The sequence below is a fragment of the Poecilia formosa genome, unplaced genomic scaffold, assembly GCF_000485575.1.
Source record: "Poecilia formosa unplaced genomic scaffold, Poecilia_formosa-5.1.2 Scaffold821, whole genome shotgun sequence".
Classification (NCBI taxonomy): domain Eukaryota; kingdom Metazoa; phylum Chordata; class Actinopteri; order Cyprinodontiformes; family Poeciliidae; genus Poecilia; species Poecilia formosa.
Genome location: NW_006800760.1, coordinates 29,960 through 47,577, shown reverse-complemented (window position 1 = coordinate 47,577; position 17,618 = coordinate 29,960). Strand labels below are relative to the sequence as shown.

At 36.1% G+C, this 17,618-nt stretch overlaps 1 protein-coding gene across 1 annotated transcript in view; it reads left to right on the top strand.

Annotated features, from left to right (window-relative positions):
- Positions 1-17,618, top strand: part of LOC103131721 (ras GTPase-activating-like protein IQGAP1) — a 51,430-nt gene that overhangs the window by 4,316 nt on the left and 29,496 nt on the right. The gene's annotated exons all lie outside the window — the stretch shown is intronic.

The following is a 17,618-nucleotide window of genomic DNA, read 5'->3' as shown; positions in this document are numbered from 1 at the left end:
TGATTAAGTGCATGTAAGATTTGCAGTTTAATGATCTTTATGCGATTGGTGAACTAAAGACATGGTCCAAACGGTTTTGTTGCTGATTGAGTTCGTTGGGTTTTGCTCAGTGAGTTGGTGCTGATTGAGAGTTCAGACTTGGCATTTATCTTATCATTTATCATTTATTGTGATATATAAAAGAATTTTGACTTATTGTTGTCATGATTAATTCCATTTGATGATGTTTAAACACCCTCCAAACTGTCCAAATTGATAATCTTGCTATTTTTTCCACTGTTTGAAAGTATCAATAAATGTGAAAATATGCCAAAATGCATTAAGTTTCCATTTTAATGATATAAATTAAACGTCTTTATGCGATTGGTGTCTTAAAGAAGCAGATGGGAATGTTTTTCATGAACACTATTTGTGTTTGTGGGGCTGTAATTGCTGTGACACACAATCACAACCTAAACAGTAGTAATAAATAGTTCTTATTGTTTTATCACAACATTACCACAAAATATTGAGATAAAACTTTAAGTCCATCTCAGATTATTTTTTAGTTTCATGCTGGACTTGATGTGAACTGGAATCCATGCAGCTTCTGTGGATTTCTGCTTCAGATAAATGCCTCTGATCAGGTGTTTGGTGTGAAATGCATGATCTATATTTGGAAAAATCAAGTGTTGGTTTCAGATTTGAAATCTGCAGGAAGCTGCAGCGATGGAGAGCGTCACGACTAAAATCTGCGTCTCACGGTTTCTTCTGTGCAGCTCAGTGAAGTGGAAACTTGTGCAGTTGTGCAAAAATGAAAACTTTTGAACTGATCTGAAGAATATTTAATCTGTCCAGATTTTTTTTCTTAAACGAGGGAATTGGTGGCGTTCAAAGGGAGACAAAGCTGTGTAGTAAACTATAAAAACTCTGAGTTAATGGCTGATTAAGGTGGAGTCATACTTTAGTTTTTTGCCCAGGCAGGAAGTTCTCAAATATTTACGTCACCAAGTTTGTACTTGCACTGCAAAAACACAAAATCTTACCAAATATTTCTGGTCTAATTTTTAGTGCAAATATTTTAGTTAACTTGAAATAAGACTAAACTAACTAACAATTAACTTTTCAGAGAGATTGACAGATTATTTCACATATAACTACTGCCTTTTCATCAGTGTTAATAAATTGACTTAAAACAAGTTCTTATATGTTGCTGAAAAGTTACTTTTGTTTTCTTCCCAGTCTACTGAGATACTTGCAGAACAAACTAGAACAAAAATACTTAAAATTTGTGTTTTGCAGTGTGATACCTGAAAATGTTGCTGTTTTTAAACAGTGGGTTTAGCTTTTGATGAAGGGAATATATAAAGGTCGTCTGATTCTGTTTTATTGGTTCAATTGAAAGTTTTCAGTTATGCCACACTGTACAAACACAAAATTACCAAACATTCCTGTTTAGTTTCCAGTGCAAAAAGTTTTAGTATCATTGAAATGAGACAAAATTAGTTGAAAAGTAACTTTTCAGCAAGATACAGGAGCTTTTTTTTAATTAAATAATTTCTTAATATTGATGAAAAAGTTCAGGCTCCAGGAGCAAATTATTTCACTTATAATGGGGGTGACCAAAGTGCACCCCAGGGCCACATGGGGCCCTCTCAAGGACTTTGTGTGGCCCCCAAACTGAAAAATAAACATCTGAAATAAATATGATACAAAAACAGATTCTCATTTATTAATGATGACTCTGCATTAATTTGGAGCAACTAGAACCACAAACTTCGACCTAGTTATACTCAAACGCAAAACATTCAGAAAATAATTAGCCCCAAAGGTTAGAAACTAAACGCAATTCTGCAAAACCTTTTTATGTTTTGGTCTAAAATCTTACTTTAATTTATTATTGAGCAGATAAATTTAAAAAAGGCACAAAAAGTTTGATTTAAAATACATTTTTCAGCCTTTAAGTGTTTTAAAGTAACCATTTCGGCCGTCTATCCAACCAAAATACTTGGTAGGATTTTGTGTTTTTGCAGTGCATTCAGTGACTAAGTTTTAACGCAGCTCTGACCTGCTGGAGTCGCATTAATGGACTCAAACCGGAGCCGATGGCTTTTATTCTTCCTGTGGGAAATCACAAAGCCTTTAAAGTTTTCCCTCTTCAACTGCATTTGAATCGGGAGCTTAAACAAACTCTGTTCTGTTTTAATCATATTTCTGTTTAATATTTCAGAAAACCTGTTATTGTGTCGCATGAAAAGTCTCTTTCAGGGACGTTTGATCCTCCCTCTGTTGTTTTTCTGAATTCAGTTTATTGACACAAGTCCATGAAAACAATAAATATCGTGACCTTTAATGTAGAAAAATGGAGCCGATGCTTCTGTTTAAAGTCAATATTGAGGAATTAAATCTTGATGAAAAGTTATTTTTATGTTAGTTTTGTGTTAGTTCAAGTGTACTAAGATATTTGCACTGGAAACTATATTGCTTGGTAAGATTTAGTTTTTTGCAGTGTTGGTCCCTTAGTGGTGAAAACAGAACTGATGCAAAGCGACTCAAACTTCAGACGTTGGTGGCGCCGTTGAAGATCGGATTTAAGGAAATAAGAGCTGTTAGTTTTCCTGTTTAACGTTTGGAAACGACTGCAGCAGCTTTTTTATTCGATGACTCAAAATTGAAACAACCTTTTCAATTTTATCTCTTTTATTTTGTAGGTTTTTAAAATTGGAGAGTAAAAATAATCAGATAACTTATCAATAAAAGTCCCACTCATCACTGCAGGAAAACAAAACACAAAATCACCGAGTATTTTTAGTCTGATTTGTGGTGCAAATATCTTGATGCTTTTGAAATAAGACAAAATGAATGTACAGTAACTCTTCATCGAGATACAGAAGCTTGTTTTAAGTCAATAATTCCTTAATATAGCTGAAAAGGTTTTTAGTTCAACTGGCAGATTATTTCCCTTATAACAACATATTTTTACATATTTTAAATTAAATCTGCAAGTGGAACTAGAACTTTTTCATCAATATTAAGGAATTATTGACTTAAAACAAACTTCTGTATCTTGCTTAAGATATTTGCACTAAAATTAGACTAAAAATAGTTGTTAAGATTTAGTTTTTGCAGTGTATTTGACCCATATTCAGCCTGAAATTGTCCCCAATTTCTTCTTAGTTTCCTGAATGTTTTCTCACATTTCTCTCTGAGAATTTAATGTTACGGTTCAGCAGATGTCTTAAAATGTTGCGTTTAAATTTGGGGTTATTTTTCATGTATTTAACACCAGCCTGATGTCAAACAGGGCCAGCAGTGAGTGACGAAGTAGGCGCGGTCGGTTCTGTGTCTGCGTGCCGGCGGCTCAGTCAGCAGATGCAGTTGAAAGAATATCGGCAGGTTCAAAAGAGGAAGGATCGCGCGAGACAGGAAGTGACTCAGACTTCGCTGATTTTTTGGTATACCCCCCTCCGAACACACGCTGTTGCCACAGAAACCTGAGGTTGCCGTGGCGACAGGTTCCGGTGCAAGCTGAAAGCTGCTGTTGCAAAGTGTGTTGAAGAAATAAATGGCGGATCCGTCGCCTGCTGGTCTGTTATCGTCCATCTGCGGCGTTCAGGAAATCCCTGGATGATTCGGTTGATCTGGTTTTCCGGTTTCCCTCCGGCAGAAGTCATGTCATTTTTTTTCTCCTGGAAAACTCTGCAGGAACTCTGAGGGAAATTATCATAACTCCATCTTCATGCTTTGTGTAAATTGGGCCATTTCCTGACCGAAGTAGGAATAGAAAAAAAATCACATTTCACACAGCAGTGTGATCTCTGAGATTTATTTCTGGGCTCCATTTGCTGCTACAGGTGGTAGAAATATCTCAACTTTAGGATTTAAAACATAAACCTCCACAGCTGCTCAGGTCACGTTTTTTTTTTCTTTTAAAATTTGTGAGAAATCGTTGTGATGGCGTTTCCTGCAGATGAAAATGTGGAAGTGCGCAAAGGGAAGGAATTACGTCTGCACTTCAGTTTTTATTGAACAAATCCGTATTAGTGTCCAAGGCTCTGCACTGCAAAAACACTAAATATTACTACACTAATTTTTAGTGTAGTTTCCAGTGCAAACATCTTAGTTTGGTCTTAATTCAAGTGTACTAAAATATTTGCAGTAGAAGTGAAACAAAATACTTTGTAAGATTTAGTTTTTTCAGTGTCACAGCAGGTAAACCCCAACAAACACAATTAATGCTCCTGAAAAACATTTCTGTATTCAATGTGCTTCTTCTCCAGAATTGTGATTTGTATTGATAAGTTTATTTTCAAACTTATTGATGCTTCTATTGAACACATTGTGCAGAAAATGGTAAAATATGAATCCTGATAGTGAGGACAGCTTTGGGAGTTTTAAACATCATTAGTTGGAATTTATTAAGACAACAATAAATCAAAATTCTGATACTAAATTTATCACCATAAATGATAAACGATGGTTAATTCCCACCCATAATGTTGAGGTACATTTGAATGATTAAAATGGGCAGTTTTAGGTGGTTTTTTAAGGATTTTTGTGTGTTTGTGGAGGATTTAAAACTTTTCACATGCTGATTAAAACATTCCTCTTTGTTGCTCTGCAGCTTAAAGGAAACAGGAAAGTTGGGGACTGGTTTCCACTGGCTGATTGTGTTTTTCCTTCGTCACCTCTGATCATTTCCATGCAGAAGTTTTCAGCTCAGATTTTTCATGAGCCACATGCAGTTTATGCCAAAGGCAGCAACATTTTGTACCAAAGCTTGATGTAGTAAAATCGTCTTTGTTTGCAGATTTTTGTTACCTGCACTGCAAAAACACAAAATCCTACCAAGTGTTTTTTCTTTAGTTTCTACTGCAGATATCTTAGTGCATCTGAAATAAGACAAAGTGTTCACTTACAATTAACTTTTAAGCAAGATATGGGACAATAATTACTTATTGATGAAAAATGTCTAGTTATAATTGAAATCTGCCAGAGGAACTTGAACTTTAAGGAGTTATTGACTTAAAATAAGCTTTATTGCTGAATAAATACTTCTAATTTCATGTGTAAAAAGATACTTGCACTAGAAACAAAAAAAACAACAAAAAAACTTGACTAGATTTTGTGGTTTTGCAAATAAATATGCAAATAGAGAATTTTTTGTCTAGTTTTGATGCAAATATTTTATTAAGATAAAACTAACAAGTAACTTGTCATGAAGATGTTGATGCTTGTTTTAAGTAATTCATTTCTTAATGTTGGTGAAATGTACTTTTTTGGTGAACTTTTTCATCAACATTTAGGAGTTATTGTCCTGCTTCTTGCTGTAAAGTTACTTTCAAGTTATTTTTTGTCTTATTTCAGGTGTGCTAAGTTATTTACATTAGAAACTAGACCAGAAATACTTGGTAAGATTTAGTTTTTTTTGCAGTTTGATACCTGAAGCAGGTTTTGATGAGAGGAATCAAAATGTCCATGTTCTGCTTGTCGGTCAAATTGCAGGTTTTGTGTGTTTTATTGAAGCCCATTCGGTTTGTTTTCGTCCCCCTGAGTGCCGTGGTTTTCCGTCAGGTGTTTCTCAGACCCATGTGGTGAGACGGTGTGTTGATGTGAGTGGAATGATGGGAATGCATGTGACGGGCGGGAGCCGCGCCTGCAGGAATGCCCTGCAGCTCGTTCAGACTGTCGGAGGATCGTCATGGATCGGGTCGCTCGCCGCAGCTCACAGATGCAAACTGTGTTATCGTTCTTATTTTCATATTGCCTCCCTGCGAACAGAAACGGAGTGAGGCTCGAGTCACTTTGGGCGGCCATTATCACACCTTTATTTAAATGATCGCTGATATTTTCATGTCTGTTGACTTTTCAAATGAGAAACAAAACTGAGAGCTGCTGGGGTCGATTAGGTGCTTAAAGGAAAGATTCTGCAGATAATGGATCCAAATTTAACACATTTAAAATCTAATTATGACTAAACATGTCAGCTCTTGTTTTTACAGTCATATGAATATTTGGATTACTGGAGCTGTGTATTATTTTTGCTCTATTTTCTAGTGCAAATAAGATAAAACTAACTTAAAAGTAACTTTTAAGTGAGATATAAAACAATAATTCCTTAACAGAAATGAAAAAGTTTCAGGTCTATTGCCAGATTGTACTTATAACTCAAACTTTTTTCTCAATATTAATGAATTATTGTCTTATTTCTTCCTGAAAAGTTGCTTTCAAGTGTTTTTTTTTCTTATTTCAAGTGTAATAAAATATTTGCAATAGAAAAAGATCAAAAATACTCGGTTGGATTTTGTGTGTTTTGCAGTATGGTACCTGCGGCAGCCATATTGTATTTTGGGATTGGTTTTGGGAGACTTCAGATTTTTGAATGATGTTTTAACTTTAAGTTTAAAAAAATAAAAAATCAGTACAGATCCCTCATTAGTGATGATCTGCATCACTTCTACTTGGATAAATGGATACAAAATCTGTTTTTTTTAGTGTAAAACACTATTGACATGAAGCGTATTTCCCCAAACAGTCAGTATTAAATCTGTACTTTTTTCTGTATTGTAACATTCCCCAAATATTGATGCTGTGAGCAAGAAAATTAGTCAAACTTCCTTTTTCATTGCTTGTAATTCTGATAACTTTATGGTTTTTAACTGAGGCCATTAATGCTGACTATGGAGATCCAAAATCCTTCTTATTCTTCCAAGCAGTTTCATGATTGTCATAACTGCAGTGAAACTCTTTCAACACGTCTTCGGGACGCTAATCGTTTCTGAACCTGTTCCCCTCGTACACTTTTCATTTCAGTAGATTTTAATCTAACATGAAAGCAAAGATTTTCTCACTACTGGAACTGGCCAGTCGTTTTGGATGCCTTTCCAGCTGAAGGTCTAAATATAAATGTTCTTTACTATTGCTTTCTTTTTTTCCTCACACGCCCAGTCTTCCTGGGAATGCAGTTGTACAGGTTTTCAGAAATCTCATGTTTATCGATCTGTGGATGATGCCAACAGCCGTCCCGCTCCATCGTTTTCACCAAAGCAACTTTACATGATTTCCTCGTGTTTCCGGCTGTTTTTAAGGCTGTAATTGTAATAACTGATGACCAGAAGTCACATTTGGGCTGAAAAACAAGAACATGTGAATATATAAAAATAAACAGAGGTTGTGGGGTTTTTGTGAAGATGTGTAATGGATGTTTTTGGGTGCAGATTTATATTTCCATGTGAGTTTATAGTCGGTTATTTCTGGACATCCTGTGCTGCTGCTTTTAGTTATTCTCTTCTGGTTGTAGTTGATCCAGCTCTGCCTCTGCATTTACAGAAGATTAGATCATCAATGTTTGTTATTTTTTTGCTATCTCATCCACCACTAACAAAATAACTCAGCATGCAGCAGCTTCAGAGCAGCAAAAAGAGTAAAATCTACTAGAAAATATGCAACTTCTTCTATTAAAAGATATGAAAATAAGTTTAGAGAAGTTTTTCTCACGTAACTGACCTGAAACTTTTCAAGCATTTTAAGCAAACTGTCAGAATGTGCAGTTAAGTCCAGTTACATTTGATGGAAAGAAGAAAAGAAATCTGCCGTTTGAAAGGAGAAACTAGGATTGAAACAAATTGGTTTTAAAGATGGTAATTCAACAACAAGTTTGGCAAAATGTGTTTATCTTTCCAAGTCAGCCGAGTCTGAAATTTGAGCTTCAGCAAACAGAATAAAAGGAAAACTGCTGATTCAGCAAGGAAGCATTCAGAGCACTTAAGTAAAGGAAGAAAGTTTAACTTAAAAAGGAAAAGTTTGACAAAAATACATAAAATGTTACTTATTTAGAATAATCAAGCAGCTTGATTCAAAGTTTAAGTTGTGAGATTTCCCTTAAATTAAACCAAATCCTGTCTCAACGCTTTTTTTTAAGTATAATTTTGTTTACGGAGATTCATAATTCACTTTATTTGTTGTTTATTTTTGAATATTTAAAATGTCTTCCAGCTCCAGTGTTTATTAGAAAGTTTATTGATCTTTGTCAATGATCATTATTGCTATGTCATTATCATTATATTACTTGAAAATGGTGTCAAAACAACGATATTATTGTTTATCGCAAAAACTGCCAGACAGTTTATCGTCCGCCAAAATTTATCATGACATGCCGATGAATATAATAACAAAGATTAAAAGTTAAATTTATGAGATAAATATCTTAGTATCTAATAAATTATAAGATGAGCCTTAAATGCAACACAAAGCCTTTTGCTTGCTGCACTTATATGAAGCAATTTAAAGTCATAATTCATAAAATCAGATGTTTTTGATTTTTCTATATTTAGTATCTGACTTGATTAAACTAAATTTTAAATGTGACCCTCATTTCTCTCCGGCTTTTGCTGTAAATTGGTTTGAGCGTTTCTGATGTCATTTCCTGTTCCACCTGTGCTTATTGTTGTAAAACTGTGTGGGACTAAATTTAACTGAGTCTAAATTTACTCTCCTGACATGAACTTTCCACGCTGACCTTAAGCTTTTACTCTGACGGGTCGTTACTTATTTTAGCGTTATTGTTCCAGAGCAGAGAGTTTATTAAAGTCATGATGACGACATTAAAATGCTAAAGTTTTACCTTCCTCACTGTAAATGAATCATCCAGAAGCAGCAGGGGTGTACTTACTTTTCATAGTTTTTTGTTTTTTGGATGCATTACTAAATTTCACAGTGTGAATCTGTTTGGTATTTTATCGAAATCAGACAATATTTAAAATTTAACTGTAAAAATGCGTTAACAGGCTTACGTATTGGTCCCATGAGTAAAATAGTAATAATAAAGAAATGAAAAGTGTTCATTTCCAGCTTGATGTTTATTTTTTTTATCATGTCAAAGACAGGAAAATATGTATAATATTATCAAATGTCAATATCAGCTGATGGCCCAACTGCAGTATAAATATCAGATATACTTTGTTACAAAAACAAGTTTTTCTTTTCTATGTTTATAACAGGAAGGTAATATTTCTTTCTGTAGGAAGAAGCCAGTTGTGTAATTAGATGCTGAAATATTAAGTTTGTTATTGTTGCTGTTCATTCTGGTTCTGCATCAGGGCCACAACCTGCTTTTATGCTAACATTTACATCCTTTTACAAATATTCCCTTTTCTTGTTGGGATGTTTAACATGAGCTGAATAATGAGAAGAATTTACACTGAAACTGAAACAGCTGAGTGAATGTCATGAATGTCCTGATGGTGACGTTACGCTGTGAAAACATCAGCAGCTGTCAGTGATGCAGTTACAGTTTAAATCTTTTTTAAAATGTTATTTAATCTTCTTTTTACCATCTGGAGGAAGAAATGATTGTAATCATAACTATAATTAGGCCTGTCATGATAACAAAAGCTGCTGGACGATAAATTGTCCAGAAGTTACTGCGATAAAACGATAATATTGTTGTGTTGAAACAATTTTTGACTAATGTATTGCAAGAACACATTTTTAATGATTTGATATAAGCAGGAAGATTTCTTGTTATATTTTCCTGTTTTAAAATCAACAGAGTGATTGAAATAAAAACACTTTTATTTAAGTTTTTTTTTATTTTCTTCTGGTAAAATTGCATCTTAATTCTCTTAAAGAGAATAAAATACTGTAATTTTTATGGTAATTTTCCGTAGCATAACTAGCAGAAGGGATGACTGAAGTAGAAGCCACATTTTGGAAATACTTTGTCATTTGAAATGTCTTTTTGTAGAAAAGAAATGGACTTAAACTGGATCTGGTTTAAAAATCTTGATTTGTAAGCCCAGTCCTGTAAAAATCAGTTTTCTCCACTTTAATCAAATCGGTCTGTCTGTGTTGTTCTGGAAAGACTTTCTGCATAAACAGATGATTCATCTCTAAATGTTTAATCTTTAATCCATCATGCATGTTGACGTGTTTATTATGACACTCATCCTCTCTGAAAACACAGATAAGAGGGTTTGAAGTGAATCCGCCTCTAAATGGAGGCTTTTATTTTGGAAACCAGAGTTTTTCTGTTCGCCGCCTGACCAGCCCACTTCCTCCTGAAGCTCTGGCTGTTTGCCTGTAATTTCCTGTTTTTGAAAAAGTCTCAAACATGTTGCAGCCGCTGATTATGTAAGCTGACATTGTGTTGGTGCGATGGGGAACAATGGCTCAAGACTGATGTGTCGAAAACCTTCAGAGGGCGATAACATCTGACCTCTGACCCCGTTCACTCAGAAAGGTCCGTCTGAACTGAGCAAAAATCCTGAAACTTTTTAATAATTCTTGTTTTTCTCTCTCCAATATGAACTTATTGCAATAAATATCATTATGGTTGTTTTCAGAACATTTTCAAGAACTGCAACACAAAAAGACATCCTCTAAAATCAGTAAACTTTAAATTCTAGTGAGCATTTAATACTGGAACTGGAAGACGTTTTAAATATACAAAATAAATAAAATCAATTCTGAAGTCTCTGTAAACAAAATTATCCTTCAAAAAAGGCTAAAGAAGCACCAGACTGAAAACTTTTATCAGCCAGTTTTTGGTAGAAAGAGAGAAAAAGAAATTATGCAAATGATCTTGTCATGTGATTGATTGATTGATTAATTACTGGTTTAACTGTAACAACACATTTTAGTGTAAAAAATTTTCAGAGCCTCAAAGGCTCAAGATGAGAAGAAAGATTTGCACATTTAAATTGAAACACACTGAAAAAAACAGACCATTTATTGAGCAGATTGTTCATTTTTCTGATGTAACTTTAATTGTATGTTTGCTTTGCTAATCTCTTTTAATCCAGATTAGCTGTTTTCAAACAGAACTTGACCATTTAATGTTTCAGGCGTCGCTATCGGTGCATATTTTTGCAGAGTCCGTTTTTTTGTCAGAAATTTTCCAATTATCAGATTGTGTGTTAGTCTGCTCTAGTGCAGTTTGATCAGTCCAAGTCATTACAGTTAATATTCCTCAAAAATGGTGAAATATCACTTTAATTTATCACTGAACTGGAATCTCAGATCCGATAATGGCTACAGCAGTGCTTATGCTGCCCCCAGACACACAGGCACCCCGGGCAAAGAGCCGTTTCCAATCCTGGAACTGTTTAAATCTAAAACTAGATCCACATGAAATAAAATATTCTTAATCTGGTTTCTCCCAGTGACTCCAATCCAGATTAGAACTTTTTTCAACTTGAAAAAGAGGAAAAATCTGTCAACCTTCTCAAGTTTTTTCAGTTTATTGTTTTGCTACAAGAGTTTTTCAAACAACGTAAAAAAGAAAACGGCTTTGTTGAAACTTTTAAAACTCCCTCGTGTTTGCCTCAGTTCATGTGACCTTGACCTTTGTCTGCCTGCTAATCTGCCTCGTAAACGAGCTTGTTTGCTGTTTAACGCTGCTCTTAGTGGTTTTTGTGTAATCGTTTGTAAAGGTTGTTTCCGTGGAAATGGGGACGCCTCCGGGAAAACATGTGTGAGTCAGCCGGGCCGGCGGTGAGCGGGACGGAGAGAGGGAGGACAAAAGGAAATGAAAGGAGACGGATCAGGAGACGTGCCTCCCGCCTCTCACCTGGATCTCACCTGGCCGCCGGTGAAACATGAGACCATTTACCTTTCAGGGCAGCAGCAGTCGGGCTTTGTTTGGACCTTTTACCTCTCCAGGTTTCCTGCTGCTTTTCATCTGTGAGGGTTCCTTCACTTTGGAGAAGGTTAAAAATGTTTTCATGTGAATCCTTTATGAAACTTTTACAAAAATATTTCTTCCCATTTTTATTAAAACTGCATGTTAGGAGACAAATGAGACAAAATTCACCGATTCTGGTAAAAAAAAAAAGCCAATCAGAGCCAAGAGGAGGGTGTTGGCGCTGCCAATCAACATCATGTACGTGCTGCTAAATGTGCTGATGGTGGGAAACAGATAAACGGATATTTTTGTTTGGCCCCATAATTTAAAAATCTTGCATTAAGGGTGAGATTTTTACAGAGAAATAAAGTCTTATAACATTTTTTTCTATCAATGAAACTAAATTTTTGTTTTTTTATTAATAATGTTTCTGTTTTCTTTGATTACATTTTGCTATAAACTGCAATGGCTGCACTAATAGAGGCTAAAAGCTGCAGGGGTACAGCAGTTTTTCAGAATAAAAGCCTTTCACCCAATCTAAGCAGGAGCTGATTTTAATCTTTATTTTGAATTTCCAGGATGTTTGTTTGGGGAACAAACTGAATGCGGAAGCTAAAAATGACTAATTTTTTCACGTTTTGAGCCATTCTCTGTTAATGTAGGCCATGAAAACAGCTGGAAAAGGTCTCAGGTTTCATTTTGGGAATGTGTGAATGTGCAGAGACCTTGTCTTGGTTTTTCCAGTTGGCGCTCCATCGTTAGGACTTTAAACCGAGCCGTGAGAGGCTGCAGCGAGTCCAGCTGCTGCTGAGGCTCGGCGGACAGAATAAGGTCAGATTCCAGTGTTCCAGTAAAGCATGTAATGGACAACTTGGCTCTCATTCTTTCACTTTTCTCCCACTGTTTTAGTCAGGCTTTGGTGAAGTCAGTCGGTTTAATCTGGGTTGAAATTAAAGGTAGAAAGAAGTGAAAGAAGCAGGAGAATGATGTCTGCACCGCCTCATGTAATTAGCTTTTCCAGCTATTCAGTGATCGCACTTCCGCCTTTCTTTATTCAACATGCAGTAAAGATTTATCTGTTTGTCCAGAGTTATTGTGTGTTTGCCTCTGTGATGCGTGTGTTCGTATTTGCATGTAAATCGGGGGGTTTCCCAGCTTGAAGCAACGCTGCTTTGCATTTGTTTAGGAGAAACGGTTTGAGGCACTTAGTTGGCAAACTGTTGAAAAAGTCCTGTAATGCAGATGCATTAAGATAAAACCTTCTCTGCACCTAAAACTGTTGGTTTTTATTATCAGTCCATGAAAAAATGGCGGGCTTAGCTCATATCATCAAAATGTCTTCAGAGACTGATGCATGGTGATGCAGTAGCAGTCAGTCCTGCAACGACTCTGAAGAGGCCTCTGACTGAAGGTTGTTGTCATGAGACTGTCATGTTAACAGCTCAATAGTAAACATATCCAGGATAACAAACACTGCTAATCCACCTCATTTGCTTTTGCTTCTCCTCATTAACGGGGCAATAAAGTCAATTTTTACTTAACACTGCTTTTTTTAAATCTCCCATAATTCAAAGTATTTTAAATTAACTGCAAAGCTTTAATGTGAATGTAAACTGATCTGTTTTTACTGTCAGTTAGTTGGAGTTTGTTCTTCTAATGATGATTTTATCTGATCCATGACCGACCTTTAGACTTGGCTTCCTGTTATTTTGACATCTATTGTCAACAGTTTAGCAAAGCTCATGTAGTTTAGAGTTGAGAAAATGTGATACGGATTTGATTTGTTTCTAATTCTTCTATATCAACTTATTTTGTTGAACAGTAAATGTGCTGCAAATAAATCTCCATCCTGTGAGAAACATTGTGTAGAAATATCAGTGCTGAATATTATCTTGAATGTTTTTCTGGTTTTTACTGGAAGCATGAGTTTCTGTGAATAAGCAGATGTTTTCAGGTGCAACAGTTTCAAAATGTTTCCTACACGTTGACAGTCTTTTTTCCCAAAACCTTTTGCATCATATCTATAAATATCCCAGTTCATCTTTAAGAAAAAGATACAAGATCTTGTCTTTTTTACTGCTTATTGAAGCGTGGTGTAGACTTGACTGGCCCGTTTTTTCATTTTAATCAGTGAGTCAAACCTTTTGGGCCGCTCCCTGTAGCAGGACAACAATACTTTGCAGTCACACAGAAACGGATTGTGGTCTGTTAGCTGGGCCATAATTATCTGCTCTCTATTAAACAGCGACTGAAGCAGAAAACTGCTCTGACTGAAACTCAGGACACAAAAAGTTCAACGTTTCTCATCTTTGTGGAGGAAATTTATCTTATTTTTGTTTTAATTTGTTTTGTGCCTGAATGAAGAGTTTTGTAACATCCTGCAGGAACATTTTGGACTTGGCCACAGCGTTTCCTGAAGTCAGGGCGTCTTCCTGTGGAGATGATGGTCAGCAGAAGACCTCTTCCTATGAGATTGACCTCTGACCTCTGGGTTGACTTCAGCTTCCTAGCAGCAATCTGGATGCATGTTCTACATTTCCCTTATGCTGCAATGTGTGCACGCTATTTTCTTCTAGGATTCACAGAAATGCATCTGTTTATTTCACAATTATTTCCAGAATATTTAATTTTATTTATTTTAATTTCAATCTAATTGTACGTTTTCATGGCCATATATTATTAAGTTAAGTTCAGAAATACCTTCAACTTTCTGATTGCGTCAGAGATAAGGCTCATCTTTCTTTGTAAATCTTATCACAGCTTTAAAATGTGTGGAATGAGTTGGAGCTGTAACCTTTAGACAGCTACACCTTCATGTTTTGAGTGATTATTAGGATTCCAGTCGTTGTCTTCATATCTGTGGCTGTATTTTGAATTGCAGACATGCCTGGAGTCCACAACACAACTGTACATTTGTTTCCTGAGTCGTTTTCAGAAAGGCATCCTGAAATCCCATTCAGAGCTGCAGATCTTGCTGGTTAAGTGGAGGGTGTGACTGTGTTTGTGCTGGGCTGGAAGGAGTGTGTAGCTTTGATAAAGAGAGTCATTACTTAGGAGTCTTTATGGAGCCTTTCTCTGCGCCAGCAGAGAGTGAAAGTGGGGGCTTGTTCCTGAGAGAAGGGCCCCGGCCCCGCGCCCCGGCCCGGTCGCCCCGGCCTCAATGGCAGGCCTGTCTGAAAGCCCCCATGTCACGACTTCCTGAGAGGGAAGTTGTTTCAGCTGGTGTTAGCCGCCCGCCCTTACATTTGTTTGCAGACCAAGAGACTTCAGGAAAACCCAAGTGTTGGGAAACTCTCTGAAATTGAGGCTCCACATTGAAAATAAGACACAGTTTGTTCAGCTGCAGTATGTAAATATTTTAATATATTTGTTGGAACAACCTCTGTGTTGTGGCAGTACAACACGAGACGGATAATCTGTGGAAAAAAATAATCCCCTCTGCTTTCTCTTAGTGCCAACAGGAAGCAACCAATCAGAGCCAGGAGGCGGGTCTTAGCGCTGTCAATCACCACTCCTAATGGTGCATCTGCCTCCTGACAGCACAGCCTGTAATGAATGCAAATGCTAGTTAGCATGGCAGATAAATGTGTTTTAGGAGATTATTAATAGTTTTACAGATTTTTAAACGAAGCTAAAAGCGATTTATTTGCCTTAAATGCTAAATGTTTATGTTTTTGTATAGTTTATGCTCAATTACTGCTTTGAGTGTGTTCTCTCAGCAAATGGCCTACTCCAGTTAACGATTAATCAATTACTTGACAATTACGTCAATAATTGATTAATCCGATTAATCGTTTAAGTCCTAGTTGGCAGTTAAACAGTCCAGTGGCTCTGGGACCTTCCTGTCCTGATGGAGGCAGATTAAAAGCAGCTCAGAGTTGTTGGTTAGTTTGGGGTGTGGTTTTTATTTAAATGTGCTTTTTGTTTAAAACTGTACCTGAGATGAGGCTAATGAGTAAAACCTTCAGAAGCCCCTTTTTGTTCTTGCAGCTCTTGCAACAGAGATGCGTGTGTGTGCATGCAGGAGCAGAGGAATCTCTTAATCCTTCCCAGGACACAGGTAACCCTGCTGCTGCTGCAGGGGAGTGGGAGTGTTTTCTCAGCAGATTAAAGGAGAGGCTGTTCTTCTTTCTTTCTTTTTTTTTAATGGGACTTCACTGAATCTGCTCTGGCACTGGGAATTCCTCATGGAAATGCAGCTTCCCAGTGAGAGCTGAGGTTTTGGATCAAATTGTAAAAATCTATTGTGTGTAAATGGAGATTGTATTTTTTGTTTTTTATTTATTTATTTATAATAAAAAAATTATATTATGTGCAATTGTAATTTGATTATTATGATGATGATGATAAAAATATATTTTATTGCAATTTTTTTATATCTTAATCATTATTTGCATTTTAATCATTTTGGGAAACAATTGTTTTAATTTCAAACAGGATTTGAAATTAAAAAATACATAATTAACTCAGTATTTGTATTATCCAACTTCCTCCAGTTAGTTATTGTAGATACTAATGGCTGTGAGCAGGATGGATCTCCTGTAGCAGTCTGTAATACAGTGGTTCAGAACAGGCCTCTGACTGAAGACTCTGTTGTATAACACAATATATAAGTATGGAATTTTGCTACAGTCGTGGACAATGTCAACATAAAATCTGATTCTTCAACTAAACCTAAACAAACGTCAATAAAAGCGAGCGTGACGCTCCGTACATCAGGGATGCATTTCCACTGCTGCATGTCTTAAATGCATGTTTTAAATACACTCCTTTACAAGAAGAAAATATTTTTCCAACATGTTTCTGTCGACAGTTAGTTGAATTGTCTCGTCCAAACCGCCTATTGTGAACACTTTTAGTAAAACTAGCGTACCGTAATGTTGCAGCGACACGCCGTCATTCTATTGGCTGAAACTCCAATCTTTCCTAGTTTTCCTGTGAGAGACGAAAAATAAAGCTAAACTACAAAACCACAACATGTTACCAAGTATTTCTGGTCTAGTTTCTAGTGAAATTAGTTGGTTTTCTTAAAACAAGACAAAAATAGCATACAAGTAACTTTCGAGCAAGTTATGGGAACTTGTTTTAGGTCAGTAGTTCCTTAAAATTGATGAAAAAGTTCTAGTTGCACTGGTGGATATTTCTCCTGTATTACAAGTAAAATTAAGCAATGATTGACTTAAAATAAATTCTGAATCTTGCTAAAAAGTTACTTAATTCAGTTTTGTCTTATTGCAAGTGTACTGAGGTATTTGCACTAGAAACTAGATAAAAATATTTGGTAAGATTTTGTTTTTGCAGTGTGAAATGGAAAATCCAAAGAAGTCTCAAGTCTTTTCTCCTGCAGTAATTAAACTTTATATATCTCAGATATTGTGCAGGAAATAAATTCTGCACAGAAAATGCAACAAGAACTGGGTGGAAGAACCGACCTGATGTCATTTGGTTCTGGCTTTTACCTTCATAGGTAGAAATGATACAGGAGAGAAATGTTTGTGCATAGTTTTTAGAGAGGAGCATATTGGTAAGCAGCAAGGTTTCTGAGTGAGCGCAGAGTTTTACATGAGAACCACAACATCTGAGATGAAAAGATGACTCATCATAAAACTCTCAAAGTAAACATCCTAACTGTCTTTATCAAAGTGGTGTAACTGAGCCAGATGCTGCTGCTGGTGTTTGAATCCAGTCTTCCCAGTGAGGGAGCGCAGCGCGTCTCAACCATGGCCCAGCGCTGACTCAGCAGGAATGTGATTTCATAATATGACCTAGAAGAAATGAAATGTCACTCCTGAGGGATGCTGGGAGCGCTGACTGAGTGCTGCAGGCACGGAGCTGTAATAATAAATAAAAAATAACTAATTAGTCATCAGACAGAATGTGCAGAACATCACTTTGAGTCTCAGATTCGCTGTTTTACAGACTTCATGCTGCATGTTTTTAGTAATCAATTATTCTGATGATTAATCGATTAAGCAGATCAAATAAATGCCACATCCTGCAGATTTTTCATTTTACC